Raw genomic sequence first — 23,642 nt, 5'->3', positions numbered from 1 at the left:
TTTGTAAAGTTAATTACAAAACCATAAGCGCGAAAAACACCGAATGCATTGAGATAATATGCCCATGAGAGTAATATACCTTTGTGCCCCTTCTTTGGAGTCAGCACAATTTTTATTTTTTTTACCTGAACCAAATAGTTCGGCTTTCCAAAATGTCTTTATAATTAATCCATAATGTCACATACTTCACCTCTAGGTGAGTCCATTGGCAGTCCTCCAGAGAGTGAAGTGAATATGTTTGGGCTAGCCTCGGCCCTGCGCGTGCTGCTTGGGATCACACAATGGATCCCGGTCGGGGAAGTGGGCCTGGGCCAGATGGGGAGAGAAAGATAGCAGAGGCGGGATGGGAGTTGGAGACCCGGTAAGCGGGGATCTGGCAGCCCGTTAGGGGACTCTGTCCTGGAAGCCCATTGTTCGGCAAAGGAAAAACACAACAACAACAACAATATAAAAAGCAGTGACACTTCCCGAATCTTTTTATATGATCACGCAAAGAACAATCGGCCAGGCGGAGCGCGTTGTTACGGGGATATTGGAGGAAGCCTCCCCTCTGAGGCACTAAATGATCTTTTCACACCTCTTTCGAAAAATTGTGCAGGAAGAGGGGTGAAAACAATGCAATTTGCTGACTAAGAGCAAGTGTGTTCAGCTCATTTGTGAGATTACAATGGCCTTTGGCCCAGTTCAGACACGAGCGATATTAAAGTGGAAAATGGGGAATCCCAGATTAATGGAATGTAGTCTTCCCGAAATGGACATTGTTTGAATTTACTAGGTTATGGGATGTCATTTAAACATACGACCTTAAAAGGCACAGTCTTAAGTTTGTTTGGATGTCAGCCCTCACATCAGAAGATACTTGATCGTCCACATCCTCTGTTACAAATTTGTGGCGAGGAGATATTTAAGACCTCGAGACCACACAAGTTGCATTAAAATACTATAGTTTCTCAGATAGGTCTTGAAATAAGATCATCCTCTTTAGATGACAGAGATTAGGGTGAGTGTGCATGTGTGTGTGATGGAGAGAGAGGGTCTTTGTCTCTCTGTCTCTCCCTCGCTCGTTCTCTTTCTTCTAACTGAGAATGCTTATCCTGCTCGGTTGTAGATTTCAGTAACCCCGAGGTCGAGCGCTTGGTATACCTCCAAATCATGCTGTTAGCTGAAGTGTAAAATCCTCTCGGGGGAGAGATGTATGAGGAGGTACGTGTCCTGCGGTGTGTGATGTAGTAATATTTGGCCTCGGAGCTCTAGATGAGACGTGGCCATTTCCACCGTGCACCTCTTCCTTCTCTCTGGTCCAGACGTGAAACCGTGGGTTGATTAAAGTGTGACTCTGTCTGAACTAGTCGCCAAGGGAAAACACAATATTTATGAGGTATCTCTTCACTACAGTATGTTTGGGCTGATGTGATTGCTTGTGCTAATGCTTCGCCAGATGGAACAGGGTTAAATGGGCTCAAAGTGTGGCACTGTGGCAAAAAGGAAAGCATCGAGAAAGAAGGGGTAGTGAGGTGAAATTCATCAAAGTGATACAGCAAAATCAGAATCTGAATAACAGAACCAAAATGACAATATGGCTAATTGCATACTTGATACATATCTGTCTGTCTATCTATATATAATCTGTTTGTTTTTTAAAGCGATTTATCAAATAATTCTGAAGAAAAAAAATCAAAATTTTGACAAAATATTGCAGCACAACTGTTTTCAACATTGATAATAATAAGAAAAAACTTTGGTTTAGGGACCAATTCTCACTATTAACATGCATATTGTTATCATACTGGCTGTTTATTAGTAATTGTAAAGCACATATTCTGCATGACCACATTCTACATCCCTAATCCTACCCAATACCTAAAATTAACAACTACCTTACTAAATTTAACCTACGATATATAAGCAGTAAATAGGTGTCAGAGCTGGGTAATAACTGATTACATGTAATCTGGATTATGTAATCAGATTCCAAAAAATAAGTACTTGCAATTAGATTAAATTACATTTTAAAATATTATTATTATTTAGACTACAGTTACTTTTTTATTGTTTACATAACAATATAAATATATAGTATACACGTTATATATATAAATATATAGTATACATATTAATATAAATATACAGTATAAGTACACTCAGAAAGTCTTCCAGATCTGTGGACATTCACTCAAAGACCAGTCACTAGTCAGGTGGCTACACAGCATTTGATTACAAAAATCATATTATGTTTAAGAAGTGTTTCAACATTGCATCAGCTACTGACAGCTACTTCATTAAAATGCACAAATTGATTTATTTTAATTTTGCATTTTTTATTCAATTACTTAATAGCTTTCCATTAATCTTATATTCCCTGCAGTTCCTTCACAAACCCTGGTCTGGGAAACCTTGATATAATGTAATGTTTAATGCACTTTATGTTATGTTATAATATTCATTGTTATAATAACAATGAATGGAATATATTTTCTTACCGTTTATATTTTTAATCAATATGGAACAAGATTGTCCTATCTAAATCAATGTGATAAACAAGTTCAAAAGTGATCTAAAAGTAATCTAAAAGTAGTCGGATCATATAATCATATTACCTAAAATGTGTAATGTAACGGATTACGTTACAAATTTTGTAATCAGTTACCGACTACAAATTGTAAGTAATCTATCCAGCTCAGTTTACTGAGGCAAATAATAAGTTAATCGTGAGAATTTAACCTTAAAATCAAGTGTGACCAGAAATGTTACTTGAGCACCACATCAGAATTTTAGGCTGGAGTAATGGCTTTTAGTGTTGCCATGAAAGGAATGAATTATATTCACAATATTATTTCATTATTTATTATCTGAATAATATTTCACAATATTACACTTTTTAATTTTTTTTTTTTTTTTTGCTAAAAATATATGCATCCTTGATAAGAGACTTTTTTCAAAAACATTCAAAAAATAAAATGTTTTGTCACATATTTGGACATTTGAGTTGAGAATTGCTTGAATAATGCATAAGTAGCAGAGCAACTGGTTGTAGCACTTCCATTTCAGTTGAATTATTTAGCAAGAAAAAGATGCTCTATTGCTGCCGGGGCATGACCCTGAGTGTCCCTTACATCATAACTCATTTAACTAACTGAAATCAGTCAGATGAGAGCTGCCAAGTATTTCTAGCCTGTTTGCATGTCCTCTTAAATCTTCTGTTGAAGTGTGCAGACCCTTGTCCTGCTGTTGCCCTTGTCGATGAAATGAACTATTGAAGTTCACAGCCGTTGCCTCTTTATGAAAGGTATGATAAACAAATATGCATCTGAGACTTGTAATATCTGCCGTTTGTGCAAATGCATTTAGTTTTCCCCTGGAGTGCAGTGAAAAATGCTTTGACACATTCTGGCAGGTCACTGTGATCTCTCTTTTTACCAGGCAAAACATGACGTAATGGCTTGGCAGCACACTCTAATCCCTCTATTGGAGATCAGTTGGATTTCTCCCAGTCGGAAAGCACTATGTATGAAAGCTAGTGAGAGCCAAGCACAAAGCATGCGGCCCAGCAGGTGAGGTGAGAAAGGTAGCGAACACAGTGGCAGGTGTCGTATGACAGTTCGTAATACACTCCGACAACAGTCTTCCGGAGCTCGCTGTCTCTCGTTCTCTCGCTCTCATCTCTCTCTCAGGTTCACGGGGTGATATGTGTTTTTACATGGGGAAAGAAAGAGAGGGCTTTTTTGTTGTGTGGGTGAACTTTGGGATTTGGCTCAGGCAGAGTTCAGCCGGGTGTTAGGTCAAGCCGCTTTCACTGCGCCTCAGTTTTGAAAGGCAGGTTCATATAACGCCAACTCATGACTGGGTTGCGGAAATGCTAGATTAATGAAGTCGATTGTGGAGGACCCTTTGGCCTTGCGAAGCTGGTGGCCCTCTGAAATCTCAATGAGCCTACTGACACCCAAAACAAGACCCTTTTTTTGTGTGTGGGCATCAGGGGGGAGCAGAGTCATGCAGAGATTGATTCAGAACATTTTTATGTTACGCGCAGCTAAGGGAAAAATGAAGCAAGCCGATGAATAGAGATACTTTTTCATGTGATGAAGTCACTGAACTGAATCTAACCCTCGAAACCCCGGCTGTCTGAAGGACATTATCTGCTTCTTTTGATTCGAGAGGTTTTCAGTCCTGCCTGTTAGCAGCACTTTGTAACAAACAGCATTATTTACTCAGCTCCTGCCAGTGCTGTTTGAAATGGGATGAATAACCTGTGTGTACTCTTCCATCCAGTATGCATCCCTCCCAGGAACATCGACTAATCCTGTGGAAGGGATTTTAGTGTTATTTTCTCAATGCCTGCCATTACAGTAGGCTGACACTAAAAACAAAAACAAAGGCTCGAGAAAAAAGCGCTTGAGAAAAACAGCGTGGCTTCACTGAAAGTGAGCTGCAATTTTGGGGAGTAGCAAATGGAGAAGCTATTAGTTTAACGGCATTTCCCAGTAGTAAACTGTTAGCTTCACTAGTTTTTAAATTGGAGCTTTTCAGTTGCAAAGCTGTTAGTTTTACTACATTCCTCTGTAGTGAGGTGTAGCGTTCTTTTTTTCTATTTTTCTTAATCTGTTTATTTCTCCTGATATTTCAGCAATCGAGATGCGTGCACATTTTTCTTAACGTCTGTTTAGGGATCAGAACTAGCGATCCTGTATTGGGAGATGAATTGCTCTTTTGAGTCAGCACTCTTGTATGAATTGGTCAGTTATTCTATTGTATAGATGTTTTTCTTTTGGCAGTATACGCTTTGCATCCTTTCTTCCTTTTTTTTAAACAATACAACTTTGTAATGCCCCCATTTATATAGTTAAGTAAATGTGAGTTTGTTTTTATGTTCAAATTAACAAATAGTATATCAGACTGTCACGGTTGCCTTCTGTGGCGAAACGAGGAACGAGCAGACGTGGGTAAATTCAAACTAAAGTCTTTAATAAACAATTAAAAAACGGGGTAACACAAGGCAGGCAGAGACACACAGAAACACAACATCGACGTATATACTGGACGCTAGACACAGGACACATGGCTTAAATACTCAAACTAAATGAGATGATAAAACACAGGTGGAACAGAATTAACTAAATGGGGACAGGAACAGAACCAAATATGGGCATACACGAGGAAGAACTAAGTCAAGGGGAGCACGTAGAGACAGAAAACACACATAGACAGTCCTTGGGCGTGACATTGCCTCCCCCTCCCGGAAGGCGCGTCTACGCGCCACATAACATAATCCATCCACATCCATGGTGGAGCAGTCCTCGCGGTGATCTCGCCAAATTCCCACACTTACTCTCTGCTGTCTAGGGCGGAATAGCGAGCGGTGACTTCCATGCCACGGGGGAAAAAAACAGAAAACAAAAGACTTTCAAAAAACGGGAAAAGAAAACAGGCCGCTGCTCACGCTACTGTTTTGGTCTGGTATTCTGTCACGGTTGCCTTCTGTGGCAAAACGAGGAACAAGGAGACGTGGAATTCAAACTAAAGTCTTTAATAAATAATCCAAAAATGGGGTAACACGAGGCAGGCAGAGACACACAGGAACACAACATCGACGTATATGGGCTGGATTCGGGGACTGGAGCCCTCTCTGGGCTAAACTCAGGAACTGGAGCCCTCTCTGGGCTTGACGGGGGAAACGCAGCCCTCCATGGGCTTGACATGGAGACAGTAGCCAACTCTGGGCTAAACTCAGGAACTGGAGCCCTCTCTGGACTAGACTCGGAATCTGAGACCATCTCTGAGCCTGACGTGAGCACAACAGCCCTCCTTGGGCTGGACGTGGTGTCAGGGGCCCTCTCAAGGTTAGACTCAGGAACGGCTTCCATTGAGGCAACAAGAGAAGCAAGCAGCTTGGGAATGGCCTCCGAGGCCATGACAAGAGAATCAGCCAGCTTCAGAGGAGTCTCTATGGACAAGACAAGACAGGACTGACAGGAATTCTCACTCTGGACAAGACAAGATGTCTTTACCTGACTCGACTCTGGTCAGGGGCTGGAGCCTGCACTGGAGCGAACTCCGGGGCTGAAGTGAGCTGCCGCCGGCGGGCTTGACTTTGGAGCCGTCGGCGGGCTTGAGGGAGCCGCAGCCTGCGGGATTGACGTCGGAGCAGACGGCAGGCTTGACTTCGGAGCAGCCGGCGGGCTTGAGGGAACCGACAGGCTTGACTTCGGTGTGGCCGGCAGGCTTGAGCGAACGGCGGCCGGCGGGCTTGAGTGAGCCGCAGCCGTTGGGCTTGACAGATGAATGACTGGCAGACTTGACTGAGGATCGGCCGACAGGCTGGACTTCATAGCGGCGGGCGGACTCGCAGTCCTCACGGTGATCTCGCCAAATTCCCACGCTTACTCTCTGCATGCTAGGGCGAAATAGCGAGCGGCGACTTCCATGATGCGGGGAAAACAATTGAAAACAAAAGACTTTCAAAAAACGGGGAAAAGAAAACAGGGCGCCGCTCACGCTACTGTTTTGATCTGGTATTCTGTCACGGTTGCCTTTTGTGGCAAAACGAGGAACGAGGAGACGTGGGTAAATTCAAACTAAAGTCTTTAATAAACAATCCAAAAACGGGGTAACACGAGGAAGGCAGAGACACACAGGAGCACAACATCGACGTATATACCGGACGCTAGACACAGGAAAACACAGGGCTTAAATACTCAAACTAAATGAGATAATTAATAAAACACAGGTGGAACAGAATTAACTAAATGGTGACAGGAACAGAACCAAATATGGGCATACAAGAGGAAGAACTAAGTCAAGGGGAGCACGTAGAGACAGAAAACACACACAGGCAGTCCTTGGGTGTGACACAGACATTGCTGATGATAACATGTAGCAATTCTTTGCCACGTAGCTTGTAGTGTAATTAGCTTTAGATTTCTCTGATTTTAGTTTATCTTAGCTAATATGGTGGCTATGTAAGCATATTACCTTTCTTTTAAAAAAAAAAGGTAATTGGTGATGTAATTTACAATTTAGACTTTTTTTCTCACAATTTTTTCATAAAATTCATACACTTTGCGGAAAAAAAGTCAGAATTGTGAAATTAAGAAGTTGTAATTACCTTTTAAAAAATCGTCAGAATTGCAGAAAAAATCATTTAAAAAAAATAATAAAAAAACTGAGAACTTCGTAAACGCAATTTTAAGTTTAGAAATTGCGAGTTGTATAGCTATGCTTACAATTAACAATAATTAACTGTGTTGTTTATCTTTGTGAAGTGGACTAGATTGTTAGAATAGATAGAAAAAAATCTCATCTTCCATTATTACAATCTTTAAATGGCAAATTTATCATTGCTTGTTATTAATAGTAAAACATTATACAGTTACCTGCCAAAAGGTAATAAAGATTTTATCTTTTGGATTATGATGTACTGTGTTTCGGTTAATTTAAAAATGCTTGTACAGACCCTGTAAAATAAAGCTCAGTTCTGAGTCCGGATTGGATTGATCATGTCTAGGCCGAAATGAGTGCATGAGTGAAATGAGTCCTGGCTGCTTGCATAGTACTGTAAATGTAGATTTGTCAAGCTAAGAGGAAGGTTATTATTTGTTTTAATTTCATTTCATTATTTGTGACATGAAAATGCACCCCAGTGCATCCAATAAAGACCCACACAGGTACACACATGCTTGTGTGCAGCACTTGCACACACACAAAGAAGGCGGGGTATGATAACAGCTGTCTTTTATTCTGTGCCGAACAGGATCTAACACCACAGGAGTGAATCTGGGTCAGAATACTTGGGAGGCATGAATATCAAATGGAGTTCTGAAACTGGTGAATTAATATGTCTTTCACTGGTGACATTTTCTGCTGGCATATGGCAGCAAGCTCATGGGAGAGCAGGCCCTTTTTGATGAATATTTTTGAGTCCAAAACTAAAGGACGGTTCTGGGCATATGTCGCCGTCTGTTTTTGCCTTGTGAAATGATAATGCAGCAGTCGCGCTTCATCTGGATGGAGCGACACTGAGGAGGCGGTCCAGCCAGTCATTAACCCTTGAGAGGGAGCTGTAGAGACTTTTGACAATCTCTCTGTGTATGTCTCTGTTGCTGTCTTACTTTATATTTTTTATTATTTAAATTTAAAGATGTCACCGGTATATTTCTAGTCTTGCATTGCCAGACCTTTACTAAACAACATGAGGTCTGTTCCACAAGAGAAGAGACTGGCTGACATATAAAGAGACCAACCAGGAATTGTTTTTGTTTTTGTGTGTCCTGAAAGGGGCTAAAATTTGGGCTCAGAGATCAGAGAATTATTATCAGAGAATCCTGAAATAAAATGTATAATGGTTTCCACAAAAATATTACGCAGCACAACCGTTTTCAACTGTGATTGTAATACGAAATGATACTTGATCACCAAATTTGCATATTGAAATGATTTCTGAAGGATCATGTGATGACTGGAGAAATGGCTGTCAAAAAAACAGCTTTGTCATCACAGGTATAAATGACATGGTACAATATATTACAATAGAAAAAAGTTAGTTTAAATTGTAATAATATTTCACATTATTAATGCTTTTACTATATTTTTGATCAAATACTGTAAAAGCAGCCTAGTTGGAATTTGAATTGAATAGGCCACGCCCCACAGGAAGTTGAATTGGAATTTGACATTGGTCTTACTGTAAAGCCTATAAAACCTCTTTAAATGTCTTTTAAATTAATTTTATTTATTTTAAAGATTTTGTAGTTCTCTTTTAAATTTGCCTTGACTAACCATCCTTTCACAAGTTCACACTTACATATATTTAGCACGAGTAACGTAATGCGTATTTGGCGAGTATGGTAATACGTCGTTGGCGTGCTGTCCTGGGGAAGGGCTCCGAGCTCGGGAATTGCCTGAACCCAGAGTACCCCCCTAGTGTGTTGAGAACTTTAGTGATAATAGTGGAGAAGGGGTGGTGGAGGGATGCTTATTAGCCGTCAAATGAATGGAGGTATGTCAGCTGTATTTATACCCGTGTGTTGATTAGCTTGATGGCGTACCACTTGTGTCTAATTAGGCTAAGTATCTGACGTGCTCCTCCCGAACTTTGTTAATGAAACATCATTTTTAGATAGAATTAATTCAATTTAAACTGAATTGGAATTTCACAGTTTAATTCTAAATAATGTTTAGACAGATAGAAATTTAGAATTTAAAATGTCTACAAAATTTCCTACACTCTAAAAAAATCAACCTGGTCTCATAAAAATACGTAGCTCTGCGCACTTTTTGTGCGACACCATTTTACGTACCTTGCTGTACGTTTCGCCGTATAGATATGAAGCTTGATGTGTGCGATGCTAACGTTCAAAAGCATCAGTTTTCAAATCTCCCAGCATATTAATATTATTTTGAAGTCATAGCATGATATTCTTCAAGTAATTGTGCGAAAATTACACTTTATTAATCGCAACTCTGTAAATTTGTGTGAAAGTGTTCATTCATTTTGGAAACTGCAGTGATATGTACTTATTGGTACGTATTTCATGTCACGCTAAAAAGTGCACCCAGGTACGTAAATGCCATGAGACCAGGTAGAAAAAAATGCTGGGTTAAATATGGACAAACCCAACGACTGAGTTGTTTTCAACCAACAGTTGGGTTAAATGTTTAACCCAACCTTCTGGGCAGTAACCCAACTGCTGGATCAAAACAACCCAATCACTGGATTTGTCCACATTTTACTCAGTGCTGGGTTGTATTTAACCCAGCATTTTTTAATTGTTTTCTATACAGTTGTTTGTGAACCCAGTAGTTATTTAGTTCTGAAAATCACTTATTCTATTTTTCTCCCAGACTGACTGTTAAAAAATAATGCATGCCCTCAGTGACAGAAGCTGCATGAAGCCAACTTATAATATTAATGCTTGTCAGATCATGGAAATGTGTCTTCCTGTTTTGCAAACAATATACGACTGCAACCGACAGTAGTGGAACTGTTTGAGCCTGAAACTAATAGTCAAGTTGATGACCACAAATCCCATGGTACTTTCTGGTCAGGTGCGCTACACGGCTGATACCTGACATTTCAAGCGTCATCTCAAAGTAATGCAATTTGTTTATTAGACTTGGATCGAAGAGGTCGGGGCAAACTCTCAAGCGTCTTTAGCTGAGGTGGACTGATATTGTGATAGACAGCAGAACAGTGTGGTATTCAGCAATCTCTGCATGAGAATGGAAATTAAAAAAGGCTAAAGTCAGAAATTAATTATCCATCTGAAGCCAATGTAGTGGAAAATGTAATTTATAGAACAATTATGGAAATAACGTGCTTAAATGAAGTATATAACACACACATACACATAACGATTAAGTCAATATATTAGCACTCATCTAGCTAATGTTTTTCAGCTATTGAATGTAGTAGCACTTCAGCTGCTTGTACCATTTTCAATTAAATCAGAATTCATAAAGCCGTGTTTTTACACTCGTAACAGGTGGCGGTCTCTGACATTTCAAGTTGCTAGTGGTTTTCAGTTGTTTCAATGACTCAACCTTGACTTTCCATGAGATGTACACGGCCGTTTTTTGATGTCTTGACAAGTGCGTGCGTCTTTGTGCACAAGTGTCTACGTCTGCCGAAGACGGTGGAGTAAAGCTCCCAGAGAACACACACTTACACACTAACACACACACCTATTCTCTTTCTGGTCCCCTCCCCGCTCTCAGAAGCCCTACAGCACACAGAAGTGCTTTATACCCGAATCAAGTCACCCTTCTCCCTGTGCTCGCTCCATTGGGAACACTTCTCTCTTAGCACTCTCATTGGCATGCTAAAGAACCCAGATATTTTTGTCTGACATATTAAAGAAGGAATTAAGCGGAGCTATTGAGGGGCTTATGTCCTAAGCATTTTACTTTTTCATGGCTCTTATTTGAAAGCCAGCCAAGTAGATGAGTAGAAAAGATGGGGAGGGAAGCGAACAGAGAGGGAGCTTATTGACAGCGCTGTGGCCAGTCTCTCTGAGGGACAGGCCCGAACAATACACTGACTGTTAGCCGAGGCCCTGCGATACTGTAGTGCGCCGAGAAATAAGTGTCCTTTCTGTGCTTGTTTTTTTCTCTCTCTCTCCCAAGAAAGCTGTTACAATGAAACCAAGTCTAAAGCAGCAATTTGTAAGTCAAGAGCCTGGCAAAGTGGATTGTAATGGGGGGAGGAGAGAGGCTGAAGGAGATTGGCTCCTGGAACTGCCACCACTTGTTCTAGAGGCTTTGTTCAACAGTCGGGGAAACTCTGCCCGGTGTTGTGCCCTGCTGTCCTTCACAAGATCACTAGTGTTCTCCTTGTTACCTTGCTGGATAGTTCTCACTTTATCAGACAATTATTTGTTGAAGGTCCACATTTTATGTACAAAGGAATAGTTCACCCAAAAATGGAAATGTGCTTAAAATCTACTCAACCTCAGGCCATCCAACATGTAGATGAGTTTGTTTCTTCACCCTCAGTTAATGTCTTGTTAAGTGAAAAGCTGCATGTTTGTAAGAAACAAATCCATCATTAAGGCGTTTAAAACGTCACTTCTTGTCGAAATACCAGTCCATAATCCATAATAACACGTCCTCCAGTGAAAAAGTCCATCCCTTGTTGTCCTCTGTGATCAAAATCCGCCAACATATTTGTTTAGAACTGTTTTGGCTAACAGTGCTTGATCTGTGCATATTTCTCACCTGATTCAGAAGAGACAGCTTTTTCACTAGAGAAAGTGGTATTATGGATAGAAGACTCGATGGCAATTATTGTGTTCCACAGAAGAAAGAAAGTCATTGCAAACAAGCCTTCTGTTTATGTAAATTAGGACTATTATAGATTAGGATTATTATTCACAAAAGTCAGCTATTATTTGTCTGGCGCAATTAACGTTGCACTATTACAGCTGTGTACATTTTCTAGTGATTGTGGCAGCGGTAATTCATCAAATGATGGAGAAGAGCGTTATAAGTTGTTGATTGCGCTTTTATCTTTTTTACAGAGAGGATTCAGGTGGATTGTTAAATAATTATATAAATTGATCAAATAAAAATGAATAATTGAGGGAAAAAAAAATATTTTTATATTTTATTCCCTCTCATTTGTCAGTTTTAGGCGGGTAGGCCTCAGTGCCCCTCACACCTCTTCCCTTTATATGTCAGATGGAATGAAGCTAGGATAAATTAAAAAGTTAGGAGAAACAAAAATAAATGCAAAAGTTACTTTATTTATTTGTGTTTGTTTGTTTATTCATTTATTTTACATTTGTTATAAATTCAATAATTTAAGAACAAATGAATTAATTGATTTTTTTTATTTTTTATTATTGTTTATTTATTTATTTTTTTAATGTATTTTGTATGGTAGGTTCTTAATACTTTCAGAATTTGTTGGGTTTATGGGATGGTCTGGCCTGGATGAGTATTAGACTCCTGGCCTTAAAATTTTGCACTGGATACATTATTTATTTGGCAGGCATAAGCAATTTTCTCTATTGATGGCTATTTAAAACAAATATCATTTGAAATAATTTCGGAATGACATTGTATTATGGTTCATTTTTGATTATTGTTTGGTTGTTGTTGTTTTTTTTTTTTTTTTTCCCTTTAGCTTTGAATGGATGAACAATGTCTAATTGTCATAACATGATTTGTTTCTATTTCAAGTGTTCCCAGGCAGGCTGTACTGGTGCGCAAGCAGAACAGACTCCCAGTAGCAAGGTGATAAATCCAGTGGACTGTTCAGCAGCCAGGGAACATTACAGCATTGAAGAGATGGCTTGCCCTGCTCTTTAGGCGGCCGTTTATGACGGAGTCCCCAACCACAATTATGGGAGCCTTGGGCTGCTACCGGAAACAAACCCACTGACACGTTGACAAAAATCCCTGCCCCGTGTTTATATGGCGTTTTGCAAAGAAATCGGAAAAGGTAATCATGTATGGAGGCTGGGGTTAAGAAGCAATGTAACAGTCTATTAACTTTAATATAGATATGTGGAATAAGCATATGCAGAGGCCCATTAGCATAAATCTTGGTTACACACGAGCGGGCCGCCACAGCGCGGCACGGGCGCACTTTCTCTCAGTGGAGAGGTCTAATGACAAACACTCGGATGAAGTGAGCCAGCTCGCCGACTCCTCACTTGAGCTCTCAATTAGAGGCCCCACTGTTTAGCTCGCCCTACCATGCGTACCGCTCGCTCCCTCTCAGAGCCACTTCTGAGCCGCAAGGAACAAACAGCAGAGTGAAAAACATTGTAATAATGTTTTTATTTGTAAATAATGCTAAGGTTGACAAGTTGTTAGAGATGTATAGTACAGTACATGCAAACCTAATAAAATATGATGAATAGGGAAAGACTTTCCAAGATTATTCTGTGACACTACAGTGAGGTTAAATTCCTTAATTACATTTTTTAAATACTTTTACAGCATATATTAGATTAATGTTCATTTCTACATAAGTTTGTCATTTTTCTTACATTTTCAAGAGTTATAAGTTATAAAGTTATGTAAAATTAGTAAGTAGCAACAACAATAATAAAAAAAACATCATCAGCAACAATAATAATAATAGTAATATTGATCATTTTAATAATATTAATAGTATACTGTTTGTTAAATAATGAATATTTGATTAATTCTTAATTTGAACATAAATTTGTCCAGTTTTTTTCAAGAGATTAGTTAGAAAGTTAAGTTATAAATGTATGTAAAAGTAAGTAACAACAATAGTAAAAATAGCAACGATGAGGATGATAATAGTAATAATAATAATGATGATCATATTAATATTCATATATTAAATATACTATTTAAATAAAATGTTTATTTATTTTATTTTATTTTATTTTATTTTATTTTATTTTATTTTATTTTATTTTATTTTATTTTATTTTATTTTATTTTATTTTATTTTATTTTATTTTATTTTATTTTATTTTAGACACTTTTGTTGCTGAGTACTCCCAAGTATAAACTTATTTTCCTCTTTAGCTTGAGAAAACAGGCTTTTCTTTATCATAATCTGTTGTTTTGCTTGATATGTTATAAATCACAGAAATTTTCGGGAAAGTCTGACAGTACACATGGAATTTTATGAGGAAAAACAGACAATAGCGAACAAGTAATTGAGACAAAAAGGTTTGTCAGAGGAAAGAAGGCTTGGGTGTAGGAAAAAGGAACACTTTCCATTTTGTTTGATTCATCATCAAAGAGGACTGAAAGGATGCTGAAACAAGAGAGATATTCCTGACTCAACTTTCTGTAGTCCCTCACTACAAAACTCGGTTCTTAGTGTTTGATGTTTTACTGAGAGAGGCTTTCAAAAGAACAGATGTGCTTAGAACTTCCAGGAAAAAAAGAAATAGAGAGAGAGGGAGGACACAGGAAAGAAGATTAATCGTGTTGTGTGCATGCCTTTTCTCATTGTTTACATTTAAAAACAATAGTTTGTTTTCTTCTTCGTCTTATTGTTGTAGTAGTTTGCTATTGTTATAATTTCTGCAACTTTTATTGTTCAGTTAGGGCTACGGTTAGGTTGTAGTGTTGTCATTCATTACATGTTTTTTTTAATTATTTGTTTTATTAAAACTGAAATGTGTAATACATTCAGTGTTAAAATATTGTTATTTACTAAATAAATTAAAAACAAAATAATAAAAACTAAAATATATAGTTTTAAATAGTAAAGATATAACAACGTTATAATGTACAATATAAAAAAGCAATAAGTCTCAAGAAGCCATGGTTTACAGTGAATTTATAACAGCTAAGGGGCATTGTTAGGCACGACGCACGATGCTTAGCTGTTATAAATTCACTGTAAACCACAGCTTCATTGGGCTTATTGCTTTTATAAAACGGTTATTCCATATATGTAGCAAGGTTTCACAAAATTCACAAAAAAAAAAAAAATGTAATGATATTAATAAAAACATTATTATTCCGCCAAACAATGTAGTTCAGCGGTTGTGGTTGCAACAAAGTGATTGCCGAGCAACACACTAACATAAACAAAGGTGTATGTTTGTAGAGTAATTTACAACAGCTTCGAACACGGCTCAACCAATCAGAATCAAGGACCGGAACTATCCGTTTTATTAAAAAAATGTATATTCATTTTAAAATTTTCTAAAGACTATATTTAACAGTGTTACTAAATTGTTATTGTTTTTAAAGATTAATGTTCAGTGAAAGTTAGATGACAGTAAATATAATCTAGATGGGGAAAAATATGTTAAAATGAGTACGAACAATTCAATATCCTATTTTAACCAAAACTGATACATTTATATCTGTCTGTCCGTCCGTCCGTCCATCCATCCATCCATCCATCCATCCATCCATCCATCCATCCATCCATCCGAATGAAGGATTATATTACTATTTGTTTAAATAAATAATAATTAAAATTAAAAAAATCCATAGAAATGACAGAACCTAGAACAAATGAATGAATGAATAGTCAATGTTTTTAAATTTCTGTAAATCATGTTTCAGATCAGGGAGTGCTTGTAAACCGTCATTATTTTTGTAGTTCAGTTTGGTGATATTAGTGGTAAAGAAATGACACACTTCACCTTTAACCATCATTATTGTTCTTTCATCACTTCAACAGTTGCAGTTGTACTCGTTCACCTGACAGGCAGATGAAGGTGCTTGAAAAAACAAAAAACAAACTTTCTAGTTACGTTGTCAAGTGGTGGTTGACTTTCTTTGCCCTTGACATAGGCTCACTTAATAACACTACTGCTTCCTCTCATTGTTGTCTGCTGTCACCCTCATATCCTGTCAGATGTCACGCAGGGTAAAAAGCCCGGCCTTTCTCTCTCTTTTCCCTTAAAGACTAACCAGCAGACATTTGCATGCTGCCACATTACAGCATTCTATCTGTCTGTTCCCGCAGCCGTCTGCGTGTCTGTGAAATTGCTACGCGGCATATCTGTCGCACAAGCCGATCGCAGCGCCACAGAAATAACAGCATTGTAAAAGTCATAAATCACATGATGGAAAAGCCAAAACTCAATTGAGTCGGAAACCATTGTGGCGTCTTCGGGGGCTAATTGGATTGGTGTTTAGCAAGACCCCGGGAGGAGGCTGGCCTAGCGTTCATGCATAAAATTGTCTTTGTTTCTCTCCATCGGCCGCACTTTTACTTCTCCCTCATTGCATCTCAGTCTCCTCCGCCGATACCACACTGCACTGGGAGGCGTATTAGCACACCTTTGTGCCAACGCGGGAGGAGAGGGTGGGGGGACCGGGAAGAAAAAAACAGAAATGATCTGGTATTAAATTTCAATAACACATTTCCCCCAGCCCTCCAGAGTACAAGCAATCAAGGGTTAAATTGGATCTGTAACGTATGCTTGGTGACCCACAAATCGCTTCCCCATCAAACAGACTCATTACGAGCCGGCAAGCAGATGAGTGTTTGTGCGCCCCTGCCTCTGAGCGGCAGGGATTGTGTGTATTACTACTAACACGGCCGAGGTATTTAAATTTTGATTTTTTCGTAATGGGTTTTGACATGTTTCATTTCCTCCGGGGGAAGCGCCAGAGACTGCCGAAAGTAAATGTTGCTAAAAAGTCATCAAGGCAGAATATTAAAATGCCATCAAATAAGAATTTCGCTAATGTGATGGGGCCGGGGCCGCTGCAGGTACGTCACGCAGGGGTCAGAGGGGTCCTGGTTCTGGGAGAAACACTATTTGTTCCCCTTGGCTGCTTTTTTTTCTGGCCTCTTAAATAAATTATTAAAGGACTTATATCTCTCGCCCTCAGCTTGCCTCTCGGGCCCCTCAAAGTTCAGCCACACCATTTGAAATGAAAAACAGGCGAAAAAGCCTGAGCGATCTGATGGACACAATGCCGTAGAACTGCAGCCTATTTCTTTTCATGGACCAAGGGACTATTGCATTTGAAAATGGACTTGAAACATCCAGACGCTGTTGTTTCCCGCACCTCACATGCTTGTTTTGTTCTACCTTCGAAAGTAGGTCTCTCTTTAAACCCGCCACATTCACTCCCACACAACTCGGGTTGGAATGAATACCATAGCATAAGGCATCTTATACATGATCATTTTGAGCTGATAATTACACATTTTGGGAGTCTGGCAGGATTGGACACTCACGTCTGGGTGTTGTGACAGCATGATTATTGGAAACACTTTCTGCCTCAGCGACTAAATTAAAACATTTGTCTGCTATGGATCCCCTAGTGCGGAAGACGAAAATAAAAGACGGCACAATGTACGACGCGCACGTTTCGAACATAATCCGTTTCTTAAACGCTCCCGTTTCGCTTTCTCGCCGTGTTCCCTCTATTGTTTTCTGTATTCCTCGGGTATTCCTTTTGAGCCCATTACCAGCCTGACAACCCACCAGCTGTCACTAATTGCCCACTAATGGGCTGCGGTGGTGTGATGGTTTCTCTGCGAGGGGCGTTCCAATTCTGTACTGGAGGTCCTTCTGGCTTGCCAAATCAAAGGGGACATACTTAAAAGGCATGTCATGCACTTCCCTTAAAATCCGAATAAATCGTCAGACGGAAGGACGCATCCCCATACCGTGTTTATTTGTGCATTTCATTTGAAACCACATCAGGCGTTCCTGCTACCTTTTCCTCACGACGCTTATGCTGATATGTGGAATCACGCGTGGTATTTGTAATCTTTGCGGTTGAGATTTTAGCAGGAGACAAGCGGGGCACGTGTCTGCCCTCTGCGTCAGCCAGCCTGCTAATAGATGTGAGAAGGTCATCTGGCATTAGCGGCAGAAGTACGTTAGCATTTGCGCTGAGCGTCTCTCGCCAGACTCTGTGCATGTTTGAAGGCGCTTGGACAAGCAGGCCCTTTCACAGTGATGAATGGCTTTTTTCAAGCGTTCTGCTCCCTAGTTATGAGAAGGGTGACCTGGTCATTGGACGACTTTATGAAGCTATAAAAAATGTATGTCAGTCTCCAGTCTCTAATGCCATCCCCAAACAGAGGAGGAGGGAGCGGAGAGGGGGAGCCGGAATGGTAAAAAGGCCATTTACCGGCGCTCTAAATAGCTCTCTGACTGCCCTTCTCCACTTATCTGACAATGTCCTTGTCGTCAAGACAATTTCTTATTCTGTTTTTTCTTCCCCCTCTCTCTCTGTTTTTACTCTTTTATAGGACAGATTTGAATCGATGGCAGACGGGTCCTCTAAACCCACTCCAACTTCTGTCTTTCTCTCAGCCCACTTGGGATCTGCAGCATAATACACCGCCGACTAAATCCGGTGATACTCCTGGAGTATTTGAAGCATGGGTGGCTGCATAATGAGCAGGTGAGAGTGTCTTTATTTACAAGGCTCGCAGGAGACGCCACATAGTGATTGTGTGAACCGTGCGCTGCGGTTTATGGTGCTGTTTTTATATTGTTCTGAAGGGCCAGTTGAGTTAGTATTATGAATGTAGATGCTTAAGAACCTTAAGCAGGGCCACATCTTAAAGCCAAGATCAGGGATTTACTCACCAACAGTTTTCACCTCATTTCCATGTAGCATAGAAAAATCCCATTAATCACAAATGTCTTCTTTTTAATAAATATGCAAATTTATATTAGCCGATTGGTGTTACTCCTAATGTGTCATTAATAAAACATGAGCCTCTCTGCTCTCAGCCTGCCAATGTTTTGGAGAACAAACATTCAGGGATGGGGAGAAGATCCTGGAATGCTAACAGTCTTGACGCAATGCAGGAAAATCTATATATCCAGGTTCTTTTCTGTTTCCGTTGTTATTTTTTTGCACATGTTAAACACTATAGCTATCACAAACCTCCCGATGATGTTCGTTTTAATTCAGTTTCAGTTCCCAGCACAGCATGCAACTTTAAATTGAAAAGTATGATCATTTATTTATGGAAGTAATTAGGTCATGATGTCTGACAAGTGCCATCCTTGCCTTTTTGAGACCTCTTAGGCCAAGAAGTGGATTACAGTCATGTTTTATTCACTGGGCCTGAGTCACATTATTGTAGTGGCTTATTATAGCTTCTTAACCTGCTTTGTGACCTGTACAGTGCCTGTTCTAGACCTCAGGCCTTGGGCTTGGTGGACTTGTTAGCACAGTTAAAGGTGGATTATTGCCTTTTTTTAACGGATGTTGGTCTTTGATAGTCTCTAACCTCAAGGGCTTTGAGCCGATTCAGAGGAATTACTAAGTCATAAATGGCTATTACTGTACTTTATATAAATGTCAGCAACTGTGATGACTCAAGGATAAGCTTTGTAACAATAGAGCTTGTATTGCACGACGGCAATATAGTGAAGTACATTGTTAAATATAGTGAAACTAAATTCAAAGTTTTTTTTTTTTTTTTTTTTTGTGTTTAAGAAATGTCACAGATTGTCCTTCCAGTAATTATTTCATACTGTCTTCTGGACATTTATTACATCAAAAGTTCTGAATGCTTACTTTTTAATTTTGACAAAGAGGTTAAGAGGAAGTGACAGCCAGTGAAAAAATTTTAAAAATATAAATGATTACATATAATACTACATATCAAACTAAGTGTAAAATCATCATAAACCCTTTTTAATATTTATTATTATTTGTATGTAGAATGTCATTTCCAACACAAAATGCTGTTAAATATAATACATCTGAGATATGGTGGAAATGCTTATGACTTTTTTTTTTTTTTTTAATAAAATGACAAATCTTCTGTGTTGCATGTGCTGTATGTACACTTTTGGACATTGTTAGTCAGCAAATTGAACTAGTGAGAGTTTAAAAAGTGTGTTTTAAGAGGATATATTTATTAACGTCAACTGGGCATTTTGCACATAGTTAAAGAAACACCCGACTCTGATCTGTACCATCGAAGCAGCAGCCTCCAACTTCAATATGCTCTTTCATTCATGTCATCTCCTATTCAATATACATAAACAAGCATATTAGCTAATGACATGCAGGTTAAAGGGAAAATCTGAAGTGTGAACACACTGTTAGTATAACTAAATATTTAAAGAATGCATTTCAGGCGTAGCGGGCCTTGAAATCTCCAAGGTTTACAAAGTTCATTATAATGTCTTTTACATGGGTTATCAAAAACAACACAAGGCTATTTTTCTTCAATAGTAGCACACTTGTTGCCGTCAGACTATTTTAGACCCGCAGCCCTCCGTATTGTGCATTTCCCCAAATGGATAAACGAAAGAGATTATTTCAGTATCAGTGGAGTTAAAAGCAAGTGAGATGCTGGGGCCAAATTGCCCGCCTCTGTCTCTTCATGTGCAATCAATCATGGAGCTCTCCTCAGCCACGCTGTTTTAAAAACAGCTGTAATCTGTGGTCATTGTCGCCAGAGTAGATTGTTTGGCAAACTATTACCATAACTGTCAGGCCAAATCAGAAAAATAATCTCATCACTCCGGACAGATGCAGTTCCCCTGCATTATTGATACGGTCATCTTGGAGAGAGAGAGAATTATAAAACATAGTTCTATTTACAAAGGGAGATTGGCTGGGTCCTTGAGAGTGAGTGAGAGGGACAGGTACTTCCAGGAAGTGAGATATAGGCAGTCCAGAAGGGAGCAGGAAGGAAAGGAAAAACAAATTTCTTGGCTTCTTGGGGTCACCTCACCCCATGGGCTTGCTTCCTCCGTGAAAATGAATCACCCGGATACACCGACTGAATACTCAAAGTGCTTTCCCTGCCTCTGAGGCCTTGACACTTAATATTAGATTTTACCCCCTTTTTTATTGCAAAATGGGGTGACTGGGGTTGATCTCAATAGCAAGGTAATCTCTGCATTTACTCTTGAAAGCAAAAGCATGTTAGCATTCTAATATTTTTTCCTGCGACTTTGTGTTTGTGGACGTGTCCGTTTTTCGCAGGAGATTGTAAAGTGAATTTGTTGACCAAGAAAAACACAGAATGCACTTTGCAGACCCATTGCAGATGGTTAAATATTAAAACTTCATTGTGTATTTTTTTGTCTTCAAAGAACATTTTTATGTGCACTTTCAGGTGTGTTTCGTGAACATTTTTAAAATCTCTCCCAATGACCCGTGCAGCCATGCTGAACCTTGGAAAGCCCTAAATCGCAGGTCCGCCGTTTGACCGGTTGCCAAACTTTGTGTTGTAAAAACATGTGTCCTTCGCTGGCACGGGACAAAATTTGGCAGGATAGCATACAGCGGCTTACAAGATCCAGCATATGGAAGGACAAATAGTCTCTCACCCAATGCATCAGGTCTGTGCCATCTTCCCTCACAAAAAAAGAACATGATGGATGTTGGAAGATGAAGGCTGGGAAGGGTCCAAGCAAGACGTTCAGCCAATAGTTAGTAACAGCCGGGTTAGAGTTACAGCACCCTTGGCTTGTGAGGGCTTGCCAGGAATATCCGTTGTCGGCATGTCTTGGTGTTTTTATGAAGGTAACCCAGTGCCCTTTGCTTGGATTAGTATGATGTTCTCAATGGCTAACATTAGCATGTTATGTGGTCTGAGATTGATCAAAACTTCGATTTAGCTCTGACTGATTCAGATGTGTTTTAGCCTGAGGCTTGCTTTGGAAATGGAAATGACTAGCTATTTAGATATGGAAGCCACTGTTAATAGTTCAATAAACCAGGAATTCACACTAAAATGAGTAGAGAGAGATTAGTTTCTTAAATTAAACATTTTTTAGCTGGTAAATTACAGAATGACTCAATAAAGATTTGTATTTGTTCCGCTCTAAAATGTCACTATGTTTTGTAAGAACATTTCTAAATGCCTCCTTAAAAAAAAAGAATATGTTATAGTAATTAACCAATATATATATGTGTGCATTTTATTCTTTGTAGTCCGGTCTATTTGATGTACACTTTGCAAGTATATATGTGAAGCAGCATTGTTTTCTCCGTATTTGAGTATAGTACACACTTACCTTCAAATCATGTTTCTAATATTACAATCTCACAATCTTTTCTTTACCATACACAAAAAGCGATATACTGTATCATCATTTATGAAAATAAATGAAATCCTTTCATTTTCCCTTTGTGCTGATCACGTACACGTGATTAATCCCATGAATTGCATTCTTATTTTAAAATGATTAAGGCATTCACGTTGTAAAAAGAAAGAAAACAAATTAGCAGTCTGTATTTTCCCCCTGACAAAGAGCCATGCACAATGAGTGAAAGGAAATGCGCTGTGTCACAATTGATCATCCTTGAGGGGAAAAAGAATGTCTGAATCAATTGAGGCTAAGATTGAGAAACATTTGCTCAGGACGCCGGGCAGACCTGGCAGTGGGACTTCAGGACCTGAGTGTGATAAATTTGTCCTTATTATCCCTATTGATGTTTAAATTTCTTCAGGGCTGTAAGTACACAGGCACCAGGCAGTGACAGAGGTATGGCGACCTCCTTCGATCCATAATTTACACCTGTTAGTGGACTCCCCTATCGTTTGTGAGTACACTCAGGCTTAAAGGTTAACAAAAGAGACGCTGGACCGGCTCTGCTGCCGAGGCAACGGATCAATGTCAAGTAAATAACCTTTTCTACCTTATTTCCCGAGCAGTATTGATCCATTTTCCCCCCTCCCCGTTTTTCCTCTCCATTCAGCGTTTTGTCATGTCTTCAGCCAACACGGGACACGCAACAGCAGTTTCCCATTGGAAGTGCAAAGTGTCATCTCATGACAGTCCTACTTTGAATGATTTCTCTGTTATGGCACGTAAAGACGATCGGTTCTTGGAGAAACGGTTCATGAATTATTCAGTTTTATAGAAGAATCAGCTGTTGAATTGATATGCGGAAACTCAGTACTTAGTGATGAACAACATGCAAATAATTTGTAAGATGCAATTAATTGTAATTAAATATTAATCCTTGTTGTTATATATTATAATATTGATATAAATAAAGTGGACATATAAAAGTGCATTTAAAAACTGTTGTCCATAAAACTACTATTTAGTGAATGTACTGTATAGAGACAGAGTAATTTTGGTAAATTTGTATATTAAGACTTAATAGGAAAGACATAAATTCAATAGCAGCATTAAACAGAATGAAATTCTTTAGACTCGGTTGAATAGTCTTAAGACGGACAACTTGAGAGGCTGCAATTGGTCGCCAGTGTTTTGTTTGCCTCCCTTTTTTGCCTCTAAAAGCACAGAGCCATAGCGAGAAAAGATGAAAGTTATTTTCTTCAAGTGAGAGCCAAAACCGAATGAGGTCAACCACAACTTAGAATGGAGAGACCCTCTCCACCTTTTCCCATTGCTGTAGTTAAGCATGTACTGCTCAGAGAGATTTGTAATCGTACAGTCCACTTGAGTCATGGCTCTCTTTCAAGACAAGAATTCTGAATGACCAAAACAAAGTCTTTTCCTGAAAAAAAGATTGATGGTTCTTTTAAAAATGTTTGAAGAGGCAGAACCAGAGAACGTTCGGAGTTCAGCTAGATGTGGCCAAGAGGGGTGGGGGGAATGTATTACATATCATGCATCTTGAAAAAAAGAGTGTTTTGTTAAATGGATGATTAAATGTGTTATTTTTAATTGATTTTTTGACCATTTCTAAGACCATGTAGGTTTCCCATTATTGGGAGTGTTTGCTTGGTGTTCACATAACATTTAAAAAGGGATTTCCCACAGCTG

At 39.1% G+C, this 23,642-nt stretch overlaps 1 long non-coding RNA gene across 6 annotated transcripts in view; it reads left to right on the top strand.

Annotated features, from left to right (window-relative positions):
- The window catches only part of LOC131524548 (uncharacterized), a 129,216-nt gene that overhangs the window by 52,834 nt on the left and 52,740 nt on the right, over positions 1 to 23,642 (top strand). For 4 of the 6 annotated variants that reach the window (XR_009266999.1, XR_009267002.1, XR_009267001.1 and 1 more), the window contains exons 6-7: positions 12,676 to 12,937; positions 18,170 to 18,324. This is a non-coding gene — a long non-coding RNA (uncharacterized LOC131524548). Of the gene's footprint in view, positions 1 to 12,675; positions 12,938 to 18,169; positions 18,325 to 18,659; positions 19,244 to 23,642 lie in introns of those variants that run through there. The other 2 variants (XR_009267000.1, XR_009266998.1) reach the window with 2 other exon arrangements.

The sequence above is a fragment of the Onychostoma macrolepis genome, chromosome 18, assembly GCF_012432095.1.
Source record: "Onychostoma macrolepis isolate SWU-2019 chromosome 18, ASM1243209v1, whole genome shotgun sequence".
NCBI classification, from domain to species: domain Eukaryota; kingdom Metazoa; phylum Chordata; class Actinopteri; order Cypriniformes; family Cyprinidae; genus Onychostoma; species Onychostoma macrolepis.
Note: the sequence above shows the minus strand (reverse complement) of the source record. Positions and strands in the feature narration are given on the sequence as shown.